This window comes from Aquarana catesbeiana, linkage group LG06 (genome assembly GCF_042186555.1).
Source record: "Aquarana catesbeiana isolate 2022-GZ linkage group LG06, ASM4218655v1, whole genome shotgun sequence".
Lineage (NCBI taxonomy): Eukaryota > Metazoa > Chordata > Amphibia > Anura > Ranidae > Aquarana > Aquarana catesbeiana.
This window is the reverse complement of record NC_133329.1, coordinates 83440443-83454929: the sequence shown is the minus strand read 5'-3', so window position 1 is coordinate 83454929 and position 14487 is coordinate 83440443.

Below are 14487 nucleotides of genomic sequence, written 5' to 3'. Positions count from 1 at the left end.
CCTACTGGCCAGTATCTTGGCGAACAATTTTAGGTCGGCGTTCAAGAGAGCTATCGGCCGATAGCTCCCACACCGCAGTGGGTCCTTCCCCTCCTTCGGGATAAGGGATATGTAGGCTCTTATGGTATCTGTAGGAAAGGAATTGCCTTCTGTGATCGAGTTAAGGGTAGATATCAAAGGTTGAGAAATTGTCTCAAAAAAGGCCTTGTAGTATGTTGGTGTGAAGCTGTCAGGGCCTGGGGCTTTCCTTGGTTTCGAGTTTGCCAGTGCTACACCTAGCTCCGCTGTAGTAATAGGTTCCTCCAGTTTTTCCTGAACAGTGGTCGGGAATGAGGGCATACCAGATGTGGCTAGGTATGACCGTGGGGTGAATCCCCCAGCGGAGTTAGGGTCCTCAGAAGGTGGCCTGTCTAAGTTATAGAGGCATTCATAGAATAACCGGAACTCCGCTGCCATATCCGATGATGCAGTCATTTTTTGGCCGGATGACATCAAGATGTGAGAGGTTTTGGTACGGGGACCTCGCAGTGCTCTGGCTAGCAACGTGCTGTGTTTATTTGAGAATTCGTACATCGTACGGCGTGCCCATGCCAGTTATTGTTTCGTTTTGTGAAATAGAAGTGAGCAAAGTTCTTCACGTGTTTTGAGGAGTTCCTGGTGTGTGGAACATGCGAGACTAGCTTTATGGGAGCACTCAGGACACCGCTGGTTTCGAGGACAAATCAGCACTGGAAGAGGCCATGGAAGATGAAGAAGAGGAGGGGGTGGAGGAGAGAGGTCTGGCAGAATCACCACTAGTAGAATTTTGGAGGCATGGTGGCGGAACAACCTCCAACACTACTGAGTCAGCGGTAATATGCACCTTACCACTGACCACCCTGTCCAGCGAGGCCAAGACATTGCCTTCCACATGCCATTAGAGAGCTGGAATCGCCTGTCGTGAGAAAAAGTGGCGCTTGGGAACCTGCCACTGAGGAACCGCACATTCCAGAAACTCATGGAAGGGGGCAGAGTCTACCAACTGAAATTTAGCCAAGCTAGCATTCAACCGCTGGACATGTAGATGGCTGGGAGCAAACTTCTTTCGGCGGTGCAGCAGCTGGGGCAGGGAAATTTGCCTGGTACAATCTGACGTTGGTGTACCGATAGCAGATTGCCCTAAGTACTTGGCTGTGACACACCTAATACTACACCTTCATTCCTCTCAGTGCAGGTTTCAGAGAGGACTGAAGGTATAGTGGGGTTGGAGATCCCAGCTGATGAGGAGCAAGGAGGGGTCCGCTTTGTTCTTTGGTGTAGGTCTTTTAGGTACGCTTGCCAACTAACTGCATGTCTGGTCAAGCATGTGGTGCCCAAGCGGGTGAAGTTTTGGCCACGCAAGATACACTTGAGACATATGTTGCAAATAGAAGCGGTGGGCTCTGATGCACTCGTCTCAAAAAAGGCCCACACCAAAGATCTTTTGGAATAATGTGCAGAGACAGCAGTGCCCTGCACATGTGGAGCTCTGTGGAGTGATGCAGTCGGTGTGCTGCCCTTAAGCTGGCCCCTGGAGGGCATCCTGGGAGATGTGCCTCCTCCTCCCCTCTCTCCTATCAGGCACCCACGTGGAGTCAGTGACCTCATCATCCCCTCCCTCCTCATCACTGGAGCAAAGCTGTCAGTATGCTGCAGCTGGGGGAACATGACTGCCAGATTACTGTCCTGTTTGGGCACCCCCTCTCTCTGGGCTGACATTACTGCCTTCCTCTAGCTGGGTACCATCATCGGAGCCTTCAAAACGCTGGGCATCCTCCTGGAGCATGTACCCAACACTGTGGTCAAACAGTTCGGGGGACTCCTCAGGAGGATATGGTGGGGCTAGGGAAGGAGTGACTGATGCCACTGAGCTGAGGGAAGAGGCCGTGTTGGCAGCTGCTTTGCCAGACAAAGTACCCTGAGCCTGGGTGAGAGAGGATGAGGAGGATGAGGACGGCTTGATCATCCACGCTACCAAGTCTTCGGCATGTTGCGGCTTTCGGCCAGCTGCCGAAAAAAAGGACAAGCGTGTCCCATGACCACGTGCTAATGAGGATGCACCATGTCCACGACTAGCACTGTTGCCTCTAGACACAGAGCCTGCTTGCCCTCTTTTATTGGCTTGTGACTGTCTGCCTCTCCTTGTTGGCCTTCTAGACATACTAAAGGCCTGCAGTGAGATGTAGCTGCACAAAGCTGGGATGTATATATATACTGATACTGCAGCTAGCAGAATCAACTGCCTGCCTGTATTATTATTAGTATGAGAACACCAGCAATTGTCTTCAGGTAGCTTTAGGTGCACACTGTGCAGAGGAAACAGTACACTAACAGTAAATTCTGCAGCTGCCTGCCTGTGGTATTAATAAGAACAGAACAACAGCAATTGTCTTCAGGTAGCTTTAGGTGCACACTGTGCAGAGGACACAGTACACTAACTGTAAATACTGCAGCTGCCTGCCTGTGGTATTAATAGGATCAGAACAACAGCAATTGTCTTCAGGTAGCTTTAGGTGCACACTGTGCAGAGGACACAGTACACTAACTGTAAATACTGCAGCTGCCTGCCTGTGGTATTAATCAGATCAGAACAACAGCAATTGTCTTCAGGTAGCTTTAGGTGCACACTGTGCAGAGGACACAGTACACTAACTGTAAATACTGCAGCTGCCTGCCTATGGTCCTAATAGGATCAGAAGAACACCACCAATTTTCTTCAGGTAGCTTTAGGTGCACACTGTGCAGGGGACGCACAGTACACTAACTGTAAATACTGTAGCTGCCTGCCTGTGGTACTAATAGGATCAGAAGAACACCAGAAATTTTCTTCAGGTAACTTTAGGTGCAAACTGTGCAGAGGACACAGTACACTAACTGTAAATACTGCAGCTGCCTGCCTGTGGTACTAATAGGATCAGAAGAACACCACCAATTTTCTTCAGGTAGCTTTAGGTGCACACTGTGCAGAGAACACAGTACACTAACTGTAAATACTGTAGCTGCCTGCCCGTGGTACTAATAGGATCAGAAGAACACCAGCAATTTTCTTCAGGTAGCTTTAGGTGCACAATGTGCAGAGGACACAGTACACTAATTGTAAATACTGTAGCTGCCTGCCTGTGGTACTAATAGGATCAGAGGAACACCAGCAATTTTCTTTAGGTAGCTTTGGGTGCACACTGTGCAGAGGACACAGTACACTAACTGTAAACACTGCAGCTGCCTGCCTGTGGTAGTAATAGAATCAGAAGAACGCCACCAATTTTCTTCAGGTATCTTTAGGTGCACACTGTGCAGAGGACACAGTACACTAACTGTAAATACTTCAGCTGCCTGCCTGTGGTATTAAAAGGATCAGAACACCAGCAATTGTCTTCAGGTAGCTTTAGGTGCACATTGTGCAGAGGACACAGTACACTAACTATAAATACTGTAGCTGCCTGCCTGTAGTACTAATAGGATCAGAAGAACACCACCAATTTTATTCAGTAGCTTTAGGTGCACACTGTGCAGAGGACACAGTACACTAACTGTAAATACTGCAGCTGCCTGCCTGTGGTACTAATAGGATCAGAAGAACACCACCAATTTTCTTCAGGTAGCTTTAGGTGCACACTGTGCAAAGGACACAGTACACTAACTGTAAATACTGTAGCTGCCTGCCTGTGGTACTAATAGGATCAGAAGAACACCAGCAATTTTCTTCAGGTAGCTTTAGGTGCACACTGTGCAAAGGACACAGTACACTAACTGTAAATACTGTAAAAACACCTGCCTGCCTGTCAGTAGGAAGAGAATAACAGGAATGGATCTAGATTTACTGAATACAGTGTGTATATATATATATATATATATATATATATATATATATATATATATATAGGATGCATATAGATACACAATACACTGTAAGTGCAGCTAACTGACTCGCCTGCCTACTCTATCTAACTTAAATCAAATGACACTGTCTCTCTGTCTATCTCTCTCTGCCGCAACACACTACACAAGGCCGCCACGCAGGTGGCCTTATATAGTGTGGGGCGTGTACTAAACCCCCTGAGCCATAATTGGCCAAAGCCACCCTGGCTTTGGCCAATTACGGCTCTCTGCACAGACATCACTGTGATTGACCAAGCATGCGGGTCATAGTGCATGCTTGGCCAATCATCAGCCAGCAATGCACTGCGATTTCGCAGTGAATTATGGGCCGTGACACGTCACTCGAATTTGACGCGAACGGCCAATAACGTTCGCAATTCGACGAACGGTCGAACAGGCGATGTTCGAGTCGAACATGGATTCGACTCGAACTCGAAGCTCATTCCTAATTATGACTCATCATCCCTACCAAACCTGGGCGAAGCATTGCTTGCTGTAACTTTGACGCGTTTCATGGGTCCATGCCTGATTCATCAGGAAGATAACTACAGTCAAGCTCTCTCCTTTACATGTAAAAGATGAATAAACATAGTAATGTCCACCACCACCAATTGCAATCCTCTGGAAGGAACCAATCATTTGTCCACTAAGAGACCTAAAGGGACCTGGCTTGGACCTGTCATGACTGAAACTGTATCCTATTTGTGAATACTTCACTGTCATCTTCCCATTTTAAAATCCTTCTGGGTATCCAAATTCAGACATGAATGGGGGTGGAGTAAGCGAGGTGTCCACCACAGTAGCCGCTGCGATGTCCTGTAGGGCTTTTAAAGTGTTGCCTATGATAAATTTACAGTACTGATGTTTTTTATCGTTTTGCAGGTACACACAATTTTAAAGCTGGACATATTGGCAATCTATTTACTCTGTGCTTCCTCGTCTTTTATATTTTACCCAAAAAATTGGGCAATAAAGTGCATACATTTAACTTAAATGTATTTTTTACTAAAGTTTTGAGCTTGATAAACCGTTGCACAAATATCATCAACTGGAATTACCACTATTTTATACTCTGGGGTACTTTCAGAAAATTTATAATGAAAACTTAAAAGAGAAGTAAAGGATTATTTTTTTTTTGTGAATCATACTTACCTAGGTGGCTGCACCATCGGTCCGATGCTGCATCTGTCCCCCGGCGCCTCTACATGGAAAACTGAGCAATTGAACATCGCCAATCGCTCAGTTTTCAGAGATCCCCGAGCAGAGAGCTATAGACTGTCAGTCACAGCTCTCTGCTCTGTCTCCTCCTCGCTCAGTGGAGCGCTGGGCTGTGGAGGCGCGGGGACGGCCGGCTCAGGCTCTCAGAGGGGCTGAGACGGATGTCAGTCCAGGCACCTGGCGGATCCAGACTTTATTGTCGAGATGATGCGGTGCCTGGACTGAAATCCATGACGTTAGCAGAGAGCGGACTTCAGCCCACTCTCTGCTGAAAACAGGTCACAGGAGTGCCAAATGAACTGCACTCCTGTGATCCATAGGAGAAGCCCAGCCAAACGAGCTTTGGCTGGACTTCTCCTTTAAAACAATAAGGTGAAAACCGCGCTTCTGTAACACATAAAACCTAAAAGTTGCTTACCATGAGATATTAATCACGGTAAATACAAGGTTTAAAACAAAGTGCTTTTGATGTTGTTGATGTTGATGTGCTTTTGATGTTGTTTTAAACCTTAGAAAATGTAAAATAGTTAGGGGTTTTAACTAATCTTCAGGCCTAAAATTAAATTTTTTTAACCACTTCAGCCCCAGAAGGTTTCACCCCCTTCATGACCAGGCCATTTTTTGTGATACGGCACTGAGTTGCTTTTACTGACAACTGCGCGTTCATGTGACGCTGTACCCAAACAAAATTTATGTCTTTTTTTCCCACAAATAGAGTTTTCTTTTGGTGGTATTTGATCACCTCTGTAGTTTTTACTTTTTGAGAGCTTATCCAGGAACGTGTGCGATGGGAATATTGCCCAGTAGACACGATCGGACATTGATCGGACATTCCGACAACATAATCCATAGATTTTTTCCGACAAATGTTGGCTCAAACTTGTCTTGCATACACACAGTCACACAAAGTTGTCAGAAATTCCGAACGTCAAGAACGCGGTGATGTACAACACGTACAACGAGCCGAGAAAAATTAAGTTCAATAGCGAGTGCGGGTCTTCTGCTTTATTCTGAGCATGCGTGGCACTTTGTGCATCAGAATTGTGTACACACACTCGGAATTTACGACAATGGATTTTGTTGTTGGAAAATTTGAGAACCAGATTTTGTGCGACGGAAATTCCGATGGAAACTGTCCGATTGAGCCTACACACGGTCGGAATTTGTGACAACAAGCTCTGATCGCACATTTTACGTCGGAAAGTCTGACCTTGTGTACGGGGCATATGAAGTAAGACCTGGAAGAAGACACAACATACGGGTACACTGTTCCGTGCAGCACGGCCGCACGGAACAGTAAATGTGCGGTGGGCAGTCCGGAAGCCGTTAAACATGTGTGCACATAAAGAAAACCATAGCTGTCAGCCAAAGGGTTAAGTATGATTTAAAGCAGAACTATACTCACCTCGGCTCCAGTGATGCAGCGTCCCTTAGCTCCCCGCTTGGCCGCTGACATCTTCTGGTGGCCGGCTTCCGGGTCCTGATCACCGGCCTCATTTTCTGGGCTGGGATGATCTCAGATTCGGCATTACCAAATTTGTACAGTGAGCTGCGCGTGTACAAGGGCGGACAGGCAGGTAAGTAACTTTAATGCAGAAGAGACAAAGCATGTCTCTAAGACCCCTTTCACACTGGGGCGCTTTCCAGTCGCCACAGCGCTAAAAATAGTGCCTGCAAAGCACCCTGAAAGAGCCGCTCCTGTCTCTCCAATGTGAAAGCCCCTAGGGCTTTCACACTGGAGCAGTGCACTGGCAGGATGCTAAAAAAAGTCCTGCTAGCAGCATCTTTGGAGCGGTGAAGGAGCGGTGTGTATACTGCTCCTCCACTGCTCCTGCCCATTGAAATCAATGGGCAGCAGGGCTATACCACTGGCAAAGTGCTGCTGCAGCAGCGCTTTGCAGGTGATTTTAACCCTTTCTCGGCTGGTTTTAACCCTTTCTCGGCCGCTAGCAGGGGGTAAAAGCGCCCCGATATCGGCCAAATAACGCAGCGAAATTGGCGGTAAAAATGGCGGTGCTTTACCACCAATGCACCCACTGCTCCAGTGTGAAAGGGGCCTTATACAAAGGAATGTGGAGGAGAAAAAGCCAGTAGGGAGATTGAAGATTACACAAAATCTGTCATTTTTAGATCTTTTGCCGAGTGGTGTACCAATATCAGATATTGACGGCACCTCAGTGAGGATGGAGGATGTCCCTGTCGTTCCTTCTGCCCCCCCTGTTGAAAGAAAGCTAAACCCTTATGGTTCCGGCAGCAGAAGAGGTGATGAAACACAAAAAGAAATTTGGAAGCAGGGGATGGGAAGTACACACTCCTCTGAAGTGACAGGAGGGTGGATCCTGTGTGCCACTGGTTCAAGTTAACTTGCTGAAACCAGGGGATCGCCGCCCATATGTATCAGTGGCAATATATTGGCAAGGACAACACAGACCACAAATAGTTACTGTACTGCTAGACACTGGAGCTGAGGTGACTTTGTTTCACAGCATAAAAAGTCAAAAACATCAGAGCACAGGGGTAGTGGCAGTTGAAGGGCAGGGAGGACAATACACATGGGCTCACAAGGTGTACTGCAGATTGCAAATTGGAAAAGGCCCCATATTTAAGGCACAGGTTTTAATATCCGAGCTACCCGATAGCATACTGGGAATGGATATCTTGAGGGGTCAGACAATCCAAAAGGTGTCAGGTGTGTTTTCATTTGGTAACTCGTTCTCTCTTTGTGTCTGCAGTAAAGCCTATTATCCGTGGACATGCAAAATGGACTCCAGTGTGCATCCCTCCGCCCAAACACCTTGTCAATCTCAAGCAGTACCACATACCTGGAGGACACCAAGAAGTGACTGACACAATACAAGCCTTGCTGGATGTAGGAGTATTCAAGCCTGCAGTGAGCCCCCTTAACTCGCCTATCCCAGATATGGTGTCACTTGTAGAGACTATTTCTCAAACTGCTGGAGAATAGCATGCAGTAATGGATTTAGCAAACACTTTTTCTCCATTCCTATGGAGGAGCCACAAGATCAGTTTGCCTTTACCTGGGAAGGAAAACAATATACAGCCACTGTTGTCCCTCAGAGCAGTCCAACAATTTGCCATGCCACCCCAGACGATGTCCTTGGGGACAAAACGCGTCGGGAAGGTCTCCACTGCTTCCTTTTGATTTTATATAAGCGCTGTTTTTATACTCCATCATGTGAGTGTTTTTACTTCAATAATTTTATTTTTGTTTTATGGAATTACGCTATGTGGTCCCCTTCTGCTTCCTCCCTTGGTATCTTTTATGTATCTGTGGAATTCTGAGCATCAGTCCGCACAAGAGGCTATGGGCCTTATGCTTCCATCCTGCTGAGAACTGTGAATCCCCGTCCTAGGATACTGATCCAGAGTCCATTCACCTCACTACAAGCCTGTTCGGCACACAGAGCGTATGCTCTGACGTGTTTAAACGATTCGGTAAGCCTCCTTTTCACGCGGTGGTGGTGTTTTTCTACAATCACATATCCCAGCTTTTGGAACAATTCCTTACACCAGAGGTTTCCACTGATGAACTATATATCATCAATTATTTATATATTGGGACTATTCATCATATAGAATATTTTTTCCTTGCACGATTTTCACAATGGGCTTCAACTGATCTATTTATATATATATATATATATATATATATATATATATATATATATATATGTATATATATATAAATGTTTAATTTATTCATTTCATGTGTTTAATTTTTGGTGTCATTGTTACCTAAGGTCTATATTGTCTTTGACATATCATATTTAGCGCTACACTTTGTTGTTTTGTATTATTTTTGTATTATCAAATTTGGTGTGTTAGCTGCTAACTTTGCGAGCAGCGCTGAATTATTTATCTCAACAATTTGCCATGGGCTGGTAGCCAGGGATCTGGCTATGTTACCAAAACTGGACTGTAAATGATATCATTACATTGATGATATCATGCTCTCTGGTAATACAGAAGGACAAGTAGGACAAGACTTGACTACAGTGCAGGTTCATATGCAGAAGAGAGGATGGGCCATTAAACCTACAAAGATTCAAGGACCGGCTACAAGTGTCAAACTTCTAGGAATGATTTGGAATGGGCCCATCAAGACTATTCCACAACCTGTATTATACTCTATTGCCGCATTGAAGCCTCCCAAAAATGTGAAAGAGGCTCAGATCAGCCTTTCATCCTAAATGTGTCTGCATCTGAACATGGAATGTCATGGGGTCTGTGGCAGAAAGGCCTAAATCCAAGGGATTGGAAGATACCATTGGGATTCTGGTCCAAACAGTTCACTGCTGCACAGAGAAAATACAGCCTTTTGGAGAAGCAGTTGCTGGCTGCCTACACTGCCTTACAACATGTGGAAGCAACAACAAAGAAGCAGTCTCATCTCAGGATTCCAGTCAGATATAGCAACAACTGGATGGACACGTGGACATTGAATCGCAGGTTTCTGAGTTGCCTTCAAAGCAAATGGGAGAATCATCTTTCAAGGAGGCCCCTTCTTTCATTGAGATGTCTGATGAAGACAAACAAAATGCTTGGTTTACAGATGGATCGGCCAGAATCACCCCTCAAGGTAGAGTATGGACTGCAGCAGCTTTCCAGACAGGTACTGAAACGGTGATCCACCAAAGTGGTCAGGGTGGATCAAGTCAATATGCTGAGCTCCAGGCTGTGTATATGGTAGTGCAAGATATCCCGGGAGATTTGATCATCTATACTGATAGTTGGGCAGTATTTAAAGGACTAACTACTTTGCTCAGAGCATGGAAACAAGACAATTGGCAAGTGACTGGAAAAGAACTCTGGGGTGGGCCTCAAATCTGGGAGTTTCCATGGCAAGAAGATCACAATCAAATTATTCAAATCGGACATGTCAATGCCCATAGTGGGGATCCTAACAATGACGTGAATGATGACCTAACACAAGTGTCTATTGCTAACCAGGAGAATGACACTATTCTGGAAATCTTAGGAAAATGGGCACACAGTCAACCCAGACACAAAGGTGCACAAAGCATGTGGCAATGGGCCCAGTACAAAGGCATACCTCTAACTCAGACCCAGGCAAAAGGCATTGCTGCCCAGTGCTCCCTCTGCCAAGAAGCAAATAAAGGGCCATGAATTACACCTATGTCAGGAAACATTTACAGAAACATTTACAGAGGTCCACAGCCAGGGCAAGTCTGGCACATAGACTTTATAGATCCCCTGCCAGGAGGAAGAGGTGGTATGAAATATTGTGCCATGGCTGTGAACACATATAGTGGACTTTTGCAAGTTTACGCTACTAAGCATGCAGATCAGAAGACAACCTTGAAACGTATGCAATTGCTGACACAGTATTACAGGGTGCCTCAAGAAATCCAATCAGACAATGGCACACATTTTACAGGACAAGCTGGTAAACACTGGGTGGAAGATCATGGTGTAAACCGGGTGTTTCACATCCCCTATCATCCACAAGCAGTCGGTTTGATTGAGAGAATGAATGGTTTTCTTAAAGAGCAAATGCAAAAACCAACACCTACATGCACACTCAGGGGATGGGATAAGGCGATACATGAAGCAGTGTACATTTTGAATAACAGATTGGTAGGACAGAGCACTCCTATACAGTGGATTTTGGAAGGTGGTGCTGGGGAATGAGTAGTGACTGTAACTACTAAAACTCCAACAATCCCTGAAACTCAATTCATACCAGTTACAATCCTCCAGGATGTGGAAGTAGGAGGGGGTGAGGGGGAAGTGAATCCAAGCCCTGACTCTCACATATCAGTACCCACTGGCATTTTACAGTTACTCAGTTGACTGAATGGTGTGAGTGGGATACAGAAGTGAAAAAAGATGCAATGGGAGCATTATGTGTTACCGTAGTACCTTTAGAAATTGGATGTCATCCTGGAAATGCTCAGACTATCTGAAAGAATCCACCATACCTTATACAACAGCATGCACATTTTCAATACAAAATGGATTTGCCGTAAGCACTTATTATCACATATTGCATTTCCATTATAGAATCCTATGCAGTTATACCGGTTTGTATATTACATAATTTCTTTCAACACTACGACGTCTTACTTTCATACTATTATATCTAATATTTTATTGAAAACAATAAAACCAATACCATATACAGTATAACCAATGTACAACACTGTATCTCTAAATGATATCGTACTCACTGTACTGAAATCTTTTGTTTTGTTTATCTTCCAAATAAAAACTTTTGTAAACGAGAAAAAAAAAAAAAAAAGAAATGGGATGTCTGGGAAAAAGGACAACAGATAGGACAGATAAGTATAATACCAAAACGTCTGAGGATACATGGAAAAATGTATTCTGTCCAATTAGGGACCAAGGTGTGGGTAGCACCAAGTGTAGCAGAGAGGGGAAGAGTTAAAGGAAGGAAGGGAGAAATTGTGGCCTGGGACCCCAGGTCCACAGCATTAGTTTTAATTGAACTGGAAGACCAACCTATTTATGTTCCTATCTACAGATTATTGCCGCTGCCATGAGGACATTACTATGGTTTCAGATGATGACCAGCCTCATCTCTGAAAGAGGCAGCTCATGTTTTTAATGTTAAAAACTATTGGATGTGTAGACAAACACCCCGTGCTCCACCTGAGGGCATACTGTTATATGGACTACCAGTTAACATTCGCTGGTTGCCTTTGGACGACCCTTGGAGAATAGCAATAGTGAATAGGGCTATGGACAGCTTGACTAATCCATCATGTAAGAACATACCAACTAATTTTGGCCCAGAGGAATATTCTATAAAGTTATCCCGTAAAGCCACTGGTGTATTGTGTGTACAAAGACTTAGTACCAATGACTCATATGCCATAGAGATGTGAAATAGTACATAGTTATGTAGTAAGACAGAGGAGAGCTGTGGGACTTTAAATGGAGTCAATGACGTATAAGTCAAATATACCTCCATCCCTAATTTAGAGAAAAAAAACAAGAAAAGGTTTGGGACTTTAAATGAAACATGTAATTAGGGAATGAGTAACAGACTGTAAATAAGTACCAATAACTCATATGCCATAGAGGTGGGAAATAGTACATAGTTTTGTAGTAACAGATCACTGGAATAATATCTCTATGGTGCAGGTGGTGGGGAGAGGAGAAGTATTTGATTTCGAAGTAGATGGATACCGCATAGTATCATAGCGTATCTGCATTTAAAAATGATACACACGTGTGTGGCCAAAGATTCTTAGCTGTGTAAATTTGTCTAAAAATCAAACGTGAGCAGATATGTTTTGGCAGTACTGGATTCACCAAACCACTTGTACTTCGTTGCCCTATCAATTCTATTTTATATGTGGTCTGAATGCTTATAAATGGCTACCACCAAACTGGTCAGGAAGCTGCTATATTGGACATATAGTACCAAAAGTCTGTATAATTTTTAATAATCCACCTGGGAGGGTAAGGAATTGGAGAAGGAGCATACAGTAGGTTCCTCAGAAATACAAGATATACCTGAGGGGGTGGGATGTCACTGAAGGAGATAGATTGGCTATGATTATTCTTCCTTAGTATGGAGTGGCTTGGGTAGTGCAAATGCTGAGGAAAATTTCTAAAATCATTGACTATGCGTTCAACAAAACATTTAGAGCCCTTGCACACTGGGGCGGTTTGCAGGCGCTATTGCGCTAATAATAGCGCCTGCAAACCGCCCCGAAAGTGCCGCTGCTTGTATTCCAGTGTGAAAGCCCCGAGGGCTTGCACACTGGAGCGATGCGCTGGCAGGACGGTAAAAAAAGTCCTGCCAGCAGCATCTTCGGAGCGGTGAAGGAGCGGTGTGTATACCGCTCCTTTACCGCTCCTGCCCATTGAAATCAATGGGACGGCGCGGCTATACCGCCGGCAAAGCGCCTCTGCAGAGGTGCTTTGCGGTGGTATTTAACCCTTTCTCGGCCGCTAGCGGGGGGTAAAACCGCCCCGCTAGCGGCCGCATACCGACGGTAAAACGCCGCTAATAATAGCGGCGTTTTACCGCCGACGCCGCCCCCGCCCCAGTGTGCAAGGGCTCTTAATAGTATTGATGCTCTTACAGAAGAGGTTAGGCAAATGAGATTGGTGGTACTACAAAACAGAGCTGCTCTAGATTTTATTCTTGTTGTCAAAGGAGGGGTATGTGCCTTAATTGGGGATGAGTGTTGCTCCTATATTTCAGATAGCAGTGGAAACATTGAGCCAGAGTTAACAGAGGCCGGAAAAGCTGTTAGTAAACTTCATCCTATCTCTATGATGGAATATTTGCTTGGCTTGGTCAATTGGGGCAACAAGTGGTTATGCATGGTTTATTTTATTAGCATTAGGAATTTGTATTATAGTTTAAAGAGAAGTATGGGTTTTATCTTTTTTACCTATTTATACTTACCTCAGTCCAATGCTGCATCTGTCCCCGGGGCACCTTTGCACTGAAAACCGAGCGATTGAACACCGGCGATCACTCGGTTTTCAGAGCTCTGTGAGCAGAGAGCTGTAGACTGCCAGTCACAGCTCTCTGCTCATCTCCCTCCGCGTTCATTGGAGCGCTGAACTATGGAGAGGGCGGAGCGGGCCGTCTCAGGCTCTCAGCGGCTCGCTGAGAGGCTGAGATGGGTATCAGTCCTGATATCTGTGACGTCAGCAGAGAGTGGACTTCAGCCGCTCTCTGCTGAAAACGGGTCACAGGAGTGACAAACGAATTGAACTCCTGTGATCCATAGGAGAAGTCCAGACAAATGAGCTTTGGCTGGACTTCTCCTTTAAAATTATTTTTGTCTGTTTAATAAATGTACAACATCTACTATTGTGGCTTTACCTATACGTAAGTCTGAAGACTATGTCTATGACCTAGGTTCCTTGTAAATCAAGGGGTGGAATGTAGTATGATAGTTTAAAGATTATCATTTCTGTGTCTGTATATCTGCATAATAGCTATGGCTCTGCATACATTGATCCTTCTTTTTTTATATATTCTCTTTTATATTATAGACATTCTTATAAAAAAAACAGAGCCAGAACATTTATCTGAACTTCCACTTCAAAACAGTTCATACATATAAATTCCCATCCCCCCACCCTCCCCAAGAAAAAGAAAGAAAAAAAAAAGAAAGATACCCTCTTCCCTAACAATCATCTCTCTTCCCGATCTCTTTCCTACCATCGGACCGTACATTGATCTTTCTGACCTCACCACAGATGGCCACCATTCTAGCCATTCTTTTGTTAGAACTGGCTAAAACCAGTTTATTGGAGCCCCCTTTCAAATTTTTTACCTTTTTAAAATGTGAAAAGAGCTCAGAACCTCGTCTAGGACAAGCTAGTGAATGTGCCTAG